Here is a 16,360-nt window from a genome sequence, read left to right as displayed (position 1 = left end):
CTTGTTACATTTGAGATGGGGTCTAGGGAATTTTATAAAGTCCACCTCCTCGCTCAGCATTCAGCTTTATCCACACCTCCGTGAGCGCCTCCTCTTCGTCCTGACTCACTCTTGGAGGTAGCTCTCAATGGGAGGCTGATGTTTCTGTGTGTCTTGCAAGCAGAGGCATTGACTGACTTTGTTCCAGAATATCTTTTCAAGTATTTTTGTTTAGTGAACAGCCTTGGGAGACAGAGATAGTGTGCTGCTTTGGAGCACAGGGTAAGCATGCTTACTCTGTAAAAGATGCGAGTTCATTAAGCTCCAAGGTCCTTTCCTATACGTGCACATCACCTTGTCCTGTTCGCATCACCTGGTAAGAATTGGGGCTTGGGGAAGGGGGTACAAGAAATCGCCAATATTCTGGCCACTGCTAATGCTGTGAGCAATAAAGTCCTTTGTTTCTCACTCAGGAGTTTCCAGTCTCTGCCGGCATCCATGAACCTGGGGCAGGACAACTCGTTAAATTGCAAGAAGGCAAAATCTTAGACCGTTCACATTTCCTGACACCAATTAATCAAAACTCCCATAAAACTATCAGCCAAACTCACGTAGGGGATGCTTCTCTGAGTGTCTGTAAAGGTACATTTCTCTGCAAATTATCCTGAAAACACATTAAATCATTAAAGAAAAAGGAAATGGTGGGCTAGATACAGATAGACTAGAAACACAGAGCTTTAAAGGCAAAAGAAAAATATAGCTTGTCTCTCCACTTCCTGCTTTCTCTTTCCACCCACGCCCCCAGCACACAGCGAAAAGGAAGCTGACCCGAGCTGTATTATGCACAAACTCCATCACAGGGGCACGTGGAGTAAGAAACCAGTGAAGCCAGAAAACGTTTTAAGTCTTTATTATAACAACCTAAGAAAAACAATCAGAGTTCTCGCTCCATTGGCTACTTACACAAAATTTTCATGCATCCTAGCATCTTAACACAATTCAAATCTCCACTTTCAGAGCAAGAGAGACATATATTTATTCCTAACCCCATTCTCCTCAGTTCAGCCTTTCTACCAGGAAGCTGTGTCTATCCATTTAACGCGTTCTCAGGTTTGTCAGATAAGTTATTGCTCTTAGACTAGAACGCTGGTAGGGGAAGGTTGACGGAGGAAAGATGCTGAGGCTCTCAGGAGAATCCACTTAGGGCATCAGTTAAATGCCTGCTGAGACGTCCTACAGAGGAGCAGTTACTGAATCAGACCAGAGTTGAGCACCTGAGCTGAGCTTTCAGAAAATGTCCTTGTCTCCTATCTTTGGGTAAATGTGTTTGCGAGCCAATAGCTTTTTCCCACAAGACTCAGCCAGGACATAATCCACCCACAAGCTCCATCAGCCATAAGGTACTAATTCCTCTAAGTATAAGCAGAATGGTGGTTTTCAACCTTGATTGCTCAATAGAAACTCCTAGGGAGCTTTTTACAAAATACTGATTTCTGTAGGCCCACCCTAGGCCAATTAAGTTAGAATCTCAGGGGGAGCCAGGAATGAAAACCTTGTTAGAGCATGACAGGAGAGTATAGCTCTGGGCATGTAAATATCAAACCAAATGCCTTTCTTCCCAATGCATCCTATTCTAGAGGGGGAATTAGTCAAGTTTTAAGATATGTATTTCTTTAGCCTGAATTGGAGATCAGAACTCTCGTTCACTTGTTCATTCAATAAACATTTGTTGATCACCTGGTAAATGTCATATACACCCTCAAGGAGTCAGAATCACAGGGGAAGACAGACAAGAGAGGCAGCAACTTCAGTGCCTCGGAGGGGAAGGCAGATGCTACAGGGCACAGCGGCGGGGCACCCACAGATCACGTGTCTTTCTTCTCCTGCCCATCTCAGCCCTTGGCCTCCTCGCCCTCACCCCTGAACCCCAATCCTGATGCACTTGTGATTGTTAGGTCCCGATTGTAAGGGGATTTTCATCACTCAACAATCATCTACCCAAACCAGACAGTGCTTTTAATAAATCTTGTGAGCACCTGAATAGCCTTTTCCTCTCTGATTCAAAACAGAAAGAACAGGAAAAAACAACTGACATTCCTAAACCCCAAGGTTACATGGAAATTCGGAAGTGACACATTCTCAGTGGGTTTCAAGCTAGAGAAAAGGCTGACGAAATGGGCCCCTGGCATCCTCTGCATGGAGGAAGCCAGTGCCCGTGGCAGAACCTTTTATGGAAAAATATCTGACCAGAGCACAGCTGCCAAGGAGCACAAACAAACCAGAGCTGGAGAAGACGAAGGCGCTCTCAGACCTATAACATACGGGTGGGAGCAGGTGTTACCTGTTCTCAGAACACAGGGAGTAACGTCTTACAGCCACATTATCAGAGAGTATAATCTGCCTTATTTTTTTTTTTTTACATAGACTACCAAGCGTCCTCCACAAAATGAGCCAGACAGCCAGACTTCTTTTCTGGGAATGCTGAATCTTATAGTGTACTTTTTAACATTTTCTGGAATAAGCACTGCTATGTGTACCCTTCACACTGTGCTGTGATGAAGAGGAAAATTGGACTTGAACATCTGCTCCATGACTTAATAGTTGGATATCTTAGGAAAGTAATTTCTCCGAATACTTACATCCCTGGTCTGTAAGTTGGGGAAAATGATCACAGGATTATTGCCGAGACTGAATGAAATGATACATGTAAAGCCCTTACCTCAGTGTCTGGCACACAGTAGGTATTCAGAAAGAGTAGCTATCAGTGTCTCCACAATCCAAACCCACACTTGGAAGGAGACAAAATATAGCAACTTTGAATTTCTGGTTTCCTGCAGCAGTGTCCTACGTGTTTCTCCTTGCCTAATAAAGAAAAAAGAAAAATCCTGCGTTTAATAAACAGTATCTCCCAGATCAGGCCCACGTGATACTGAGCAGATAGGGGACAATATCTGGGATGACACATCAGGATCCTGCTCTCACACACTGTGAGACAGTAAAACGTCTGTAATATCCTGTTGCTGCATATCTGTGTAGACTCTTCCACATTATCACTTGTAAGCCAACTTTTCAGAACACTCCGGTAGACAAATGGAGAAAAATAGGACTTCCTCTCAAGTTAGAAAATGTTCCTTTATTTTATTTATTTATTAATATATTTTAGGTTTTCTGAAAATTTTTATTGGAGTACACTGTTGCGTTAGTTTCTGCTGTACAGCAAAGTAAATCAGCTATACATATACATACATCCCCTCCCCTCTTTTTTGGCTTTCCTTCCCATCTAGCTCACCACAGAGCACTAAGTTCCCTGTGCTATACAGCAGGTTCTCATTAGTTATCTATTTTATACATAGCAGTGTATATATGTCAATCGCAATCTGCCAGTTCATCCCCCGCCCTTTCCCCCTTGGTGTCCATACATTTGTTCCCTATGTCTGTGTCTCTATTCCTGCTTTGCAAATAAGTTCATCTGTACCATTTTTCTAGATTCCACATATAAGCGATATTATACAATATTTTTTTCTCTTTCTGACTTACTTTACTCTGTATGACAGTCTCTAGATCCATCCATGTCTCTGCAAATGGCACAATTTTGTTCCTTTTATGGGTGAGTAATATTCCATTGTATATATGTACCACATCTTCTTTATCCATTCCTCTGTTGATGGACATTTAGGTTGCTTCCATGTCCTGGATATTGTAAATAGAGCTGCAATGAATATTGGGGTGCATGTATCTTTTTGAATTATGGTTTTCTCTGGGTATATGCCCAGGAGTGGGATTGCTGGGTCATATGGTAGTTCTATTTTTAGTTTTTTAAGGAAACTCCATACTGTTCTCCACAGTGGCTGTATCAATTTACATTCCCACCAACAGTGCAAGAGGGTTTCCTTTTCTCCACACCCTCTCCAGCATTTATTGTTTATAGATTTTTTGATGATCATCATTCTGACAGGTGTGAGGTGATAAATAATTCTGGTTTTGATTTGCATTTCTCTGATAATTAGTGATGCTGAACATCTTTTCATGCGTTTGTGCCTTTATTTCAATGTTCTTTTATTTAAAAACCCTTTTCCAGAGTCAGGCCCACCGGTGTGAACTGAAGGAAAAGAGCAGGGAGTGAGGTGATGACGCGGCTAAGGGTTCTTGAAGAGCATCAAACACAAGCAGAAGGGACAGAGGCAGGCACCCAAATGGGGCACATCTGGGACCCAGGTTCTCTGGGCCCAGGAACAAGCTGAGGGGAGCCAGCGCCCAACTGTGGGAGTTTTAAGTGGCACGTGCTCAATCCAGGCCCAGCATCCATTTCTTCAAATCTTCAGCATGGCTCCTCTAGGTGCAGAAGGACCAGCTCCAACCATTCATGCAGAGCAGCTCCCACAGGGACTTCCAACAGTTCACTGTGCAGCCAGAAATCAAGATCTCGTGGCCTCAGTTCCCACGATAAATGGAGCCACTTGTACCTTTAGAGAGGCGTTGTGTGCAAGCAAAGTTGGATTCGGGAAGCAACTTCTTGCCATCTTTCAGCCTAACCTTTTCTTGGGTACTGACTAAGGAATGCGTACAGTTAGACATTACTCTTTTTCCTGCCTTCTCTTAGTCAGCTGGCCACATCTCAAGCACTGAGCTAACTCTACATTTTCTTTTAAAAACAGGAGGCTACTCAGGAACATACATCACTTCAAAATGGCATGCAGACACTCAAGGAGTCTGCCGTATTCTTGAGCCCCCAGAAGTGCAAACAAAAGGGAGACACTGAGGAGCAAAGAGACAGAAGAATAAAAAGTCCTCATCTCTATCATAAGCTGGACCATCATAAGTGGTCAATTAATTTGAAGAAATCAAGGCTGTAAGTCATGGAAACAGATACATTCTTACCATAAATGTGTTATTTTAGTTTAAAATATAGAAGTGCAGATCCATTCACCAAGGCCTTCCCACTGGGTGTGGGTCCATTCATTCAAACTTCCCATTGTCCTTCTTGCAGGAAACATTTCTAAGACGCATCCTTCTGGTGGAGACTGCTGCCTCTTCACCCAAATCCATTCTCACCCTCTCTCTGATAAAAGGATTTTAGCTCAGCATGTTTTTGCCCCCAACCATACGCTTCCCAGTCTCTCCTGTAGTTAGGCATGGTTTAACTACAGTCACGTGGTCATGTGACTGAGTTTTTGTCAGTGGAGTGTTGGCAGAAGTGAGGGTGCCTCTTGTGACTGATGTCTTGGGATAAGGGTTATGCCTCTTCAAGGCTCTCTGTCCTCTTCTGATTCCAGAACCCATAACACAGTTTCTACCATTTAGGTACCAACAAGGCCTAGGGGGTTGGCAGAACAAAATGATGAAAATCCTGGATCCCTGAATGACTGCACAGACCAGCTCCCCTCTGAACTAGAATGATCAACTTGGATTACTACATAGGACAAAAAAAAAAACAACAAGCAAATAAAATTCCATCTTCTTTAAGCCAACAAATTGTGAGGCATATCTGTACAGCAGCCTTAGACCTCTCCTCACAATCTAATGATCTATGATATCCAGATTGAACTTATTAATAAAGACTAAAAATTTTTTTAAGTTATATATATATACATATGAGAAGCAATTGGAGGGTAAATCCGTCACATTTTTTATGACTTTCCCTCTGTTTCTTTATAGATGTCTCACCACATCTTACTTGAAATTTTTAAAGGTACTGTTTTATCAAGTCTTTACAAAGCATTCAATTTAGTTTTCGTAGAAATAGTTTTCTTCATTTTCACCCTCACATTTCATCCTTTTATAGTAATATGTAATTACATTCTTAGTTAGAAAACAACACAGCTGGTATATACACATTGCTGAGCACGCCGACCCCTGGTGTGTCAGTTAGCCGTTGCTTGGTTGCAAACCATCCTGAGGACCACACTTCCACAGTCAGCAGTGGAGACTGGGCTCTGGGAGCTCCTTGTGTGTCAGCTGCCATCAGCTGGGCCACTCTGCTTCTGGGGTCTGACAGAATGTTGGCTGAGGTGAAGGGGCCAGCAGACCACCTGGGCTTGTTCAGTGAGCCACAGCGTACTTGTCACTTCTGCCACATCCTGTGGTTCAAAGCAAGTCCCAAGGCCAGCCACTGTTCAAGGGTAGGGGAAGAGACTCCACCCTCTTAGAGGAATTGCAAAGGGGCATGGATACAAGGAGCGAGTGAGCTGTGAACATATTTCATAAACGGTTTCCACACCTGGTAAACACACCCTGGAGGGGTGGGAGTGGAAGCAAGTGGACAGATCTCATGAGTGACCCTCCAGCCAAGAGGGTGCCAACGGGTGTCAAGCGTGTCAGTCAGTATGATTCGTGGGGGAATGGAGATCCCCTGCTATTCTAGGAAAACTGTGAAGTGGACACTGTTAAAGAGAGCTCCTGCTATTCCCAAAACCTGAGAAGCTTTTAGAGCGAGACAACCTGCTTTTACCTTCCAAGTTACAAGCATCTGGGGGTAAGACTGACCCTGGAAGGCATGCTACTCTCACAACCAGAGCTCCCTGATTGTAAATGGGAAAGACCATGGTCAAACCCTAAACACAAAAGCTCCAGACACAGTGTTCTAAGGAGAGCTTCAGTAAGGCAGACAGTTCACTTGAGTGTAAGTGGACTCTACCCCCTAGGATGCCTTTTTGTCTCTTTGTGAGTGGGGAGGAAGAGTGTCAGCTTCACTACCATGATAATTAGAATTGGAAAAAGCAGCAGATAAATGTGTCTGTCCATATTGTGTCATCATGATACAGCAGTTACAAGTATTCTGAGACACTGAAACAAAACATGCATTTAGAAGCATGTGTAAGTTTTCAGGGGTTTGAGCATCTTCCTCAGACATATCACTTCAGATGACACTCTCTAAATCTGTAATATCCCCGTAGCCTGGTGAATCTGGTGAGAATGGGGGAAGGATCAACTATAATGTATGCAGGTTAATAGAGAGCTGCACTTAAAGAAAAGGAAATAGTTGAGGAGGCTTGGGTTGGCATGGAGAGGACTAGACAGAGAAGATAATAACAACTAAAGAGATGATGCAAATGATCCAATTCTCATACATTTAAAATCAACAACCTGGGTTCTTTTCTGACGCGAGGCACTAGGATTGGCACTAGAGCCCTGGTCACCTAACCTCACAGACTGCACCTGCATCCTCTGTAGATTACAAGAGATCCCAGTGTCCCTTCTCCCAGGGATAATAAGTGAAATATCTAACAACTGGTCCAGCACGGTCAGTAGTGAATAAAACAAAAGCAAAAATCAATAAAGCACAGGCATGGACCAGTCTGAAGGAAGGACAGCCTCAACCCCCCAGGGCAGTCCTCAATCAGCTGCCACCCTCCACATACCTAGGCACCGCACTGACGGCCCTTGTACTGCCTCACCCAGCTGAAGCACATTCAGTTTTCAAAAAATTTGTTTCACCCCACTAAAAGAGAAAAAACCAAAACCATCTTCTAAATTGAGAAGGAAATATGCCATGTACATTTTTTAACCTTCTGCATGGCCCCTGGCATATTCAGCTCTCTGGGGTACCTGTTTTGGTGACTGAAGCAATAAGGATCTGGATGGCATTGAGGATCCTGAGAAGCTGGGGGACACTGTCAGATCCACTGTCCAAATCCTTCCCAGTCCTCACAGCCCAGTTTGGACACCACTTCAGTAAAATCTTCTCAGATACCTTGCCCAGAAGAAACCTCCCAGAGCAACTTCTCTGAAGTATTCTTATGACACTTATCCCATTCTGCTTTTTAAAAATGCCTTTCTCTCTTCCCAGAAACTTCAAATTCTGGGAAGGCAGGGCTCACACATGTTTTTTGTTTTTTTAATTTTTGAATTTTATTATATTTATTTTTTTATACAGCAGGTTCTTATTAGTCATCAGTTTTATACACATCAGTGTATACATGTCAATTCCAATCACCCAATTCATCACACCATCACCACCACCCCCGCCGCTTTCCTCACTTGGTGTCCATATGTTTGTTCTCTACATCTGTGTCTCCAATTTCTTCCCTGAAAACTCACACATGTTTAATCGTTGGATCCCTCACAGGCTGAGCATGGCGAATACCTGACCAAACAAGTGAAGGAAGGGAGCACAAGCCCAACCTGGGGGAGAGGGAATGGAGGGGAAGCTGAGGTAGAAGAGATGCTGGGGGTGGGGTTGGGAAGGGCAGGGAGGAGATTCATGTTTAAGGGTCAGGGAGTAGACATGGACAGACTCGGTGATGCCCAAGGCACTAGTGGACAGGGTTGTGACCCTGCATTTGGGGGAGATGCTCCCCATTTTCCCTCCTGGGAAATCTGAGAGCATCTCTTCCACTTTTTGGCACCTCCCCTCCCCTTTCACTTTGCTCTTTTCTACTGTAGGGTAACGTGATGTATATAGCATGACTACCAGAGGTCAGCATCATATAGGACACAAAATTAAACCAATAAGTTATTGGATACCTACTATGCAAGGCACTGTTATGGAACTAAAAGTCATGATGCTTATAGATCTTACTAATTGAGTGTGAAATGAAAAGGAAATTTCCCAGTCAGGGAAACTATCAAGTTCATTCCACATAACACTCATCAATGATTTGTCATCACTTCAATGAACTCTTTCCTGGCACAAGCACACCTGTTTGGGAGTAAAAGCTGTTAGATATTCAGTGTTGATAGGAGCGTGGTGAAAATGGTATACGCATACACTGCTGGGGGCATTATCACCAGAAAAAAATATAGAGCAATATAACTTTTTGGCTATAAAAATATTCATACATTTGACCACATAATTCCAATCCTGAGACTATGTCCTTTGGCAATAAATCAACAGAAGAAAAAAGTACATATTATAGCACCACATTCAACACCTTAAAACGGAAACAATTCAAATGTCAATAATAGGGAAAAGATTTTATAACTTTATGGTTAGTTTAATCACAATGAATTATGTAACCATTAACAGTGGGTATTTATGGGAAATTTGTGGATATATAAAATATTTATAAATAATAGTAAATGACAAGAGCATACTTCAAAGTTTTTTGAGTACGACAGACATAACCGTGCAAAACTCTATGTGCATACGGACAAGAACAAAAAGATAATACTCAAAAATAATGAAAAAGATAACCACGGGAATTCCTCGGCAGTCCAGTGGTTAGGACTCCGCGCTTTCACTGCTGTGGGCCTGGCTTCAATTCTGGTCAGGAAACTAAGATCCCACAAGCCACAGGGTGAGGGCAAAAAAAAAAAAAAAATAGAAAAAGAAAAAGATAACCAGATGTGTTAAGGCAGTGGATTATTTTTAACTTAATTCTATTAAAAGTAGGGGTGCTACTTGGCAGAGTTCCACAGGAATGGAAAGAGGGGAGAAGTGAGAAGGTCAGTGAAAGACTAAAGGGGGAAGAAAGACTTTAGCCCACGACAAAATTCACCAACAACATACTGACGTTCACAGAGCTGCAATATCTGTTTGGCATTGAGTGTTTCCAATAAGGATAATGATTAGATAATTTGTAATAAGAAAGCATGCTAATGAATGAAATCTACTTATTCAAAAGGAGACTTATTCATGAATTCTTTCCCCTTTCCAAATTACATGCATGCTTGACTATATTAGATATGTATGGATATGTATTTGAATTTAATATAAAAAGAATGTGTTTGGAGTGGGTACCCTGGCTGTGGCCCCACCGTAAACCAGCTGTGTGGAGCTGAGAAAGTGACTGACAACCCCTGGGTCGCCATTTCTCCACGTACAAAATAAAAGAGCCAAACTGCAACTCTGAGGGGCTCTGGGCTGTAACATCTCCTGAAACTGGGAAATCTCCCATTTCTGGGAACTTGATGGAGTACACAGATCCAGCTCTTCTTTCCATTTAGCAATGTCCAGACTCCTGAATTAGGCAGGGAACCTGCCTTTAGGGGTTCTGACCACAACGGGTTAGAGCTTATCACCACTCATAGTTCTTTATTTATCAAATTACACTTACATGGTGCTTATGCCCTGTTAGGCGCTATTGATGAGTACTAACTCACTTAATCTTTCCAAGCACTCTAGGATGTAGAAAATATTCTACACTCGTTTTACAGATGAAGAAACTGAGGCACGAGCAGTTAATAATTTCTCAAGGTCACTCAGCCGGCAAGTAGCAGAGCTGGGTCTCAAGTCCAAACAGTCTAGATCCAAAGTTCATACTCTTAACCATGAAGGGATGGATTTGGGAGGCTGTTTTCTGTTCGTGTGACACCCACCACCCCCAACTCTCCAGCTAGGAGTTCACAATCTCATAAGAGGAAAAGAAGGCTCAAATATAAAATTGCCAAGAGCATCCTACCTAAGAATGGCTCAGAATACTCCAAACTTTATCCTTCACCTTGGTGTTAGATAAGACCTAATGGATCCTTGTGGACTAACTAGGTTTACCAACACCTTCTGTAAGTCTGGCATTAAGAATAGACCACGTGGAATTTGGAATAAGAGGAAAGGGCAGATAAACAAGATCAAGTGCACTCCAGGGTGGGCCATCTCAGGACACATGCTTAAAAAAATGAAACTGAGTATTCAAAAGCCAGCCCTGGTTCCACCCAGGTCCCTAAGTTTCCCCTACCATTCCCATTCCTTGGTGATCGTTCCCTCTTCTGAACCCAGAGGGAGGAATTCAGCAAATACTTGTAATAAGAATGTGAACCGTAGAATAACAGATCCAATGAAGACAGAATTTGGTAAAGTATCTGTTTGGCTCAATTTATACAATAGAATTGTCTTGAAAATTAATCTTTCCTTTTCTGTTTATAACAGCAAAACATGTTCATTACAGATATTTCAAATGATACAGAAAAATATATAAAGAAGAAAATAAATACCTACAATAGAACCACCCACTGTTAACCTTATGGTACATATCTCTTGATCTTTTTTCTGTGCATCTTTGTGTATTTTTGATACAATATTGGGATATAATTCGATAGCCTGCTTTTTTTCACTTAACAATAAAGCATCAGCTGTAATGACTATATGGAATTATATGTGAGTAGTAGGATTAAAAAATATGCAAAAACAAAACTGACAGTGGGTGCTTTTGCCTTCTAATATGAGAGGTTACATAATTTCTATCAGTGGAGAAAATTATATACTGTGTCATTCCATTTGGAGACTGGTTGGAGACCTAGAAAGTCAAATCTAATCATCCCAATCCTTCTGTGTTACTAAAGAGCTTAAACCCAGAGTAGACAAGTCCTTTGTGAGTGTTTGGATCTACAAGCAGAGGGCTAAAGTCATGGAGGGTGAAAGAGGTAGAGCAATATGATGGGGACCCAGAGTAATGGAACTTTTCAGGAGTCTATGATGACACTAAATAACAGAAACACCTACTCCAACCTTTAGTACAGGCTGCTGCACACCCAGATGCCTCACCAGAGTGGGCTGAGGATAAACCAAGAAAAGAGGACAAGCGATGTGTCTGGGCTGCCTCGCAGTCTGTGAGATGAAAACTGAGGTTGACAAAGCCAGAAGTCAGCACTGCAAATGCCTGTAAGAACTTGGCTCCTGGAAATTCATCAAAGTCCTAGAGAGGATATTGAATTTTCCACACGCTGTCAGATAAAGAGCTTGAGCCAATTTCATTTCAGTCTCAACAGATAGGGAAGCTCAGATGCCATGTAGCTATAGTGATGTCCCATAATTTATTTATTCAGTCTCCAACCATTGTTCATTTATATTGTTTATGCTTTTTCACTCTTACCAATGAAATGATAAACACTATAGCAGAGACTGTTAGCTAGTCACCAAATCCATGTCCTTCTCCTCTTCCTGAGCACAAAACTAGATTATACCTCCTAGCTTCCTGTATAATTAGATGTGGCCATAAGACAGAGTTAGAGCCAACAGAAAGTAAATGGAGGTGATGTGCTATCTCTTGGCCAAGGCTTTTAAATAGTGGTGGACTTCATGCCTTCTCTTTCTCCTTCTGCCCACTAGATGCTAAAAATGACAAGGCTCTAGGGAATGATGAGGCCACAGATGGAAGGAGGCTGGACCCCTGAATTACTTCATGGAGGAGAGCCTTTTGCCAGCCAGGAATCCCACTTTGAAGCATTTCATGAGTGAGAAAAAGCCGTTTTACCTTTTTTTGGCTTATCTGGAACTGCATTATTAGTTTGTCCTAACTCTACAGACATCTTGAAACATCAGTGCCTGCACACCTATCTATACTAGTTAGGACTGTCACTAATTCGTGTTCAAGTTTGGAACATTTTAAGGCATTTGATAATCTATGGCCAAACCGAACCCAGAATTTTGCCTCTGATAATCATTTGAGGTTGTTCCAATTCCTGTAACTGTACATTACAGTGTGTAAAATGGCTTTCAACTCATCCCTTTATAGAGAAGTAAAAAATATTGGTTGAGAATGACTGCACCCTCCCTCTGTACCGAGCATGGTATACACTTAGTTTACTACACACATTAAACCACAAAGAGCGACTTTCACTATTAACTGAGCCCAGCTCTTCATTAGAAACCTCTCAGCACCCTTAATCTACATGGCACATCTCCATCTCTTGTCTCCATCTCACACTGTTCTAATCCAGCACCATCTTGTCTGAGCCAGATTGTCCACTGTTGGCTTCAGAGCCCTTGTTATACAGTCACAATTTTTGCTTGCTTGTTTGTTCAAAGTGAGTTTCCAAGTACTTTTAAGTGTTGTCTCTATATGAACTGCTTTTCAGAAAAGGGCCTTTTAGTGGAGTCTTGAAAGCAAAATTTGTATGTTTCAATACTTAGAAATCTCACTGAATCACCTACAAAGAACAATATAAGATGTGGCATATTCAACCCTGTACATGTAAAAATTGTATATTATAATGTATGACATATAATAAGGACTATAAAAGTAACATCTAACTTTCCTCAATTTTTGCTATTTTTCTCTTTTTTATGCTTAAAGTATTGACAATTAAGGGTTTATTTTTCAAGACCGATCCTCTGAAGGCCGACCTCCCAGAACTGGAGTTGCTCTTCTGCAAGGTCCCAAGGAAACTGGCTAAAGCTCACTCCTTGAAGCAATATATTCTGGTCAAGCACAAGATTTAGACTCCAGTTCCCCATCTCACCAGGATGGAGCTGAGGTGGCTAATCCTGCCACGAGCGGCCAAATGTTCCAAAGGCTTGGACATCAGTCCCTCTAGCTACCACATAGAGAAAGAGCCAGTGATTCCCTAGTCATGGAGCTTAAAAGCTCCACAGCCCAAGAGCTCCTCTCTGGAGTCTGGTGCCTGGTTCTGCCAGATTGCCAGGCCCAACCTACATGGTCAAGAGTGGGCAGACTTGCCTTCTACTGCCCCATCTCTGTGGATTTCCCAGGAGAACACTGCTCCAAGAGATGTACCATGTGCTGCTGACCATTTGGCTTTGTTTGCATGAAAAACATATACTTGAATTTGCAGAAGTTAAGATATGGCTCTAACGTACTCGATTTCCTGTCTCACCTACTCTCCAATTCTGTCAATGTGGTGAATGACATTAATGGATATTCTAGGGTTCAACCATCTTTGCGTTTTTAAGATAAACCAAACTGGATCATTAAAGCTCTACCTACATATATAAGTGTATATACGTTATACATTGTTGGGTTTTCATTTCTGCCTGACTCTTCTGGATCCCAAGATTATATTAACTTTACAAGGTGAGTTGAGGAACATTTACTCTTTTCTATTCTCTTGAAGAGCACTTCAAGATTAGAATTATGTTCCATGAATATTTGGTAGAATTTACCTATAATATAGGTGATTTGGAAGGATTGGTGATTTTTTTTATTACTGATCCGATTTCTGTAAGGATGTGGTTATTACCAGGGCACTCCAGGAAGCCTTAGGTAACAAGTTCTGTGATCATCACTACCTGTTTCTGCAAGTTTCCCTGTCAGAACGGAAGCTCCACGGGGAAACACTGTGTTGGTTTCATTGATCACAGGGTTTCCACCTCACAGTACCAGCTTGAAATATATGTGTTGAATTAATGCTTTGTTAAATAAAACATTAAGGAAATCTACTGGAAAGCTATTAGAAATACTAAAAATATTTAATAATATTAACAAAGTAGCAAGCTACAAAGTAATTATGTATAGCCCTCAAATATCAGTATTGACTAGTTTGAAAATATACTGGAATCAAAATTTCCACCCACATTAGCAACAGCAAAGGGTCTAGGAACAAAATTAAGATGAAATGCAGATATTAACAAAAGAAAACTAAAAACATGTTTGATGGACACAGAATATTTGAATAAATGAGGAGACGTACACATTCTGAAAGTGGTAGACTGTATCTTGTAAAGAGATCAGTGCTCTAAAAAATAAATCCATTAATTTACTTTCAAATAAAGGAGGGGAAACAGAATACAAAGCCTTATGAGCTAAAACAGTATGATAACAGCATAAGGTTCAGTAAATGGATAAATGGAAAAAAGAGAAAGCTCAGTGTATATATATGATGATGGCATTGACAGTGAGAGCAAATACTTACACGTACTTACTATGCGCCAGCTACTGTTCTACATGTTTTATGTTTTTATCCTTAAAACAACGCTGGAAGGTAAAGTACTATTATTAACTTATCCCCATTTTTACAGATGGAAAAACTGAGGCCAAGAAAGTGGAATGGAGGAAGGGAGAGGGTTAGTCTGTAGACTTGCATGTAATCTCTGTTTTATACATTGTGCTCATGTCCTCTACCCAGTCTAACATCCCAAAGTCAGCAGCCTCTTTGAGGTTGAAGCTCCCATCTCCTCAGCAAGGGTGGCCACCTGGGGCGGTGGAGGCCATCGGGAGGCCTGACTTTTTATGCAGACTTCCAAGCCATCCTGCTCTCAGTCCCCACGCTCTTCTAGGACACGTGGTACCTCCAATTCCTAAGCCTTTCAGGGTTTCTACAACTTACTGGCCTCCTCCTATGCAGGCAGCTTGGGTTTCAATGTTCTTCCCTTTGATCAATCTGTTAACATTTATCTTAATATTTTTCCATCTTTTAAATTTTTTGTGAAAGTGTCATCTACTGCTGTCTCCACGGTTAAGTTTGTAGATGTTGACTTTGTTGATTTCTTCAAATCAAAATTGGGTTTTAAGAGGCAGCCCAAGAAAACTTATTATTTTCAATGTACTATGTTCAACCAGAAGTCCACATATTAATTCACCCTAAGGAAATTATCAATGAAGAACACAAAGATTTATGTCAAAGAATATTTATTGCTTCTTAATGTATAATGGCAAAAAAATGAGGATGGTCAAAATAGCTAACAATAAAGGATTAATTAAAGAACTTAGGGGACTCTGTGGTGACCAGGAAGCGGTGCCGTTCAGATCTCCTTCAACAGACTATTCCACGGGGGAGAGTTGACGAGAAGCCTCCGGCTGCCATCCCTTTGGATCCACATCAGTGTTCGTGTTGCGGTCACGCTTCCTCCCTGCTGCCCTCCCCCACCATTGACTAAGCATGGGAGGGGCACCGGAGCCAGGCCGTTCTTGTCCAACATGAGAACTGTGCGGTGGGCAACCTCTGCCCAAGGGCCGACTCCCCATCAGCCTAGGCAAGCCCTTCTCAGGGCTGTGAAGCTCTGCCTGGCAAACCCTTCCTCTTGATCTCCTCTCACAGGTGTCACACTTGCACCATCCCCCTGCCTTGCCTGTTCCCTCTCCTTTGTCCTTCACAGAGATTTCTCCCGACATGTTCCTCGTACAGTTAACCCTCTCTTGGCATCTGCTTCTTGGAGGACCTGAACTGACAGAATACCCATCCACCGAATATTAAGGCAGTTTTCAAATATTATATTTATAAAAAATGTATAAAGATAGAAAAATAAGATATAATGCTATCAAAAAATGCCAGTATTCTAAATGCATACACAAAGGATCCTGGTTTTGTTTTTTTAAAACCACATAGAGTAAAAGGGGTGTGTGTGTGCGCACAAAATCCTTCACACATACACATCACAACATTAAGAGTGGTTATTTCTGGGTGAATGGATTATGAGTTGCTGCTTCTTTACCTTTTTCTTTATTTTCCAATGTTTCAATAGTGAACGTTATTACATTTATAACCAGGAGCAAAGATAAAGTGCACACACACACACACACACACACACACACACACACAGTACTCATAAGGACCCTCAATCCCCCTGAGGCAGGATGCTGTCTGAAGGAGCACACTGCTGGCTTCATCTTCGTAGGTCGGGGCACAGTAGGCAGGCACAGCTCAGCAGCAAGGGATACAGATTATAATGTCAGCACTCAACAGCTTCCAAACTGTGCTTGGCTGATTCCAGATGTTTTCAAAATCCAAACTGCATTTAGGAATCTTGATGGATCATCAGAAGGAAATA

General features: G+C 41.8%; 1 protein-coding gene across 3 annotated transcripts in view; it reads right to left on the bottom strand.

Annotated features, from left to right (window-relative positions):
- IPO11 (importin 11) overlaps positions 1-16,360 on the bottom strand; it is a 434,194-nt gene that overhangs the window by 169,025 nt on the left and 248,809 nt on the right. For 2 of the 3 annotated variants that reach the window (XR_013827515.1, XR_013827516.1), the window contains exon 30: positions 2,699-2,841. The exons of the other annotated variant lie outside the window; for it this stretch is intronic. The gene's annotated coding sequence lies outside the window, so the exon portion shown is untranslated. The remainder of the gene's footprint in view (positions 1-2,698; positions 2,842-16,360) is intronic. 3 annotated transcript variants of the gene reach the window in all.

This window comes from Stenella coeruleoalba, assembly GCF_951394435.1.
Source record: "Stenella coeruleoalba genome assembly, chromosome: 3".
Taxonomy (NCBI): Eukaryota; Metazoa; Chordata; class Mammalia; order Artiodactyla; family Delphinidae; genus Stenella; species Stenella coeruleoalba.
This window is presented reverse-complemented; position numbering and strand designations above follow the sequence as displayed.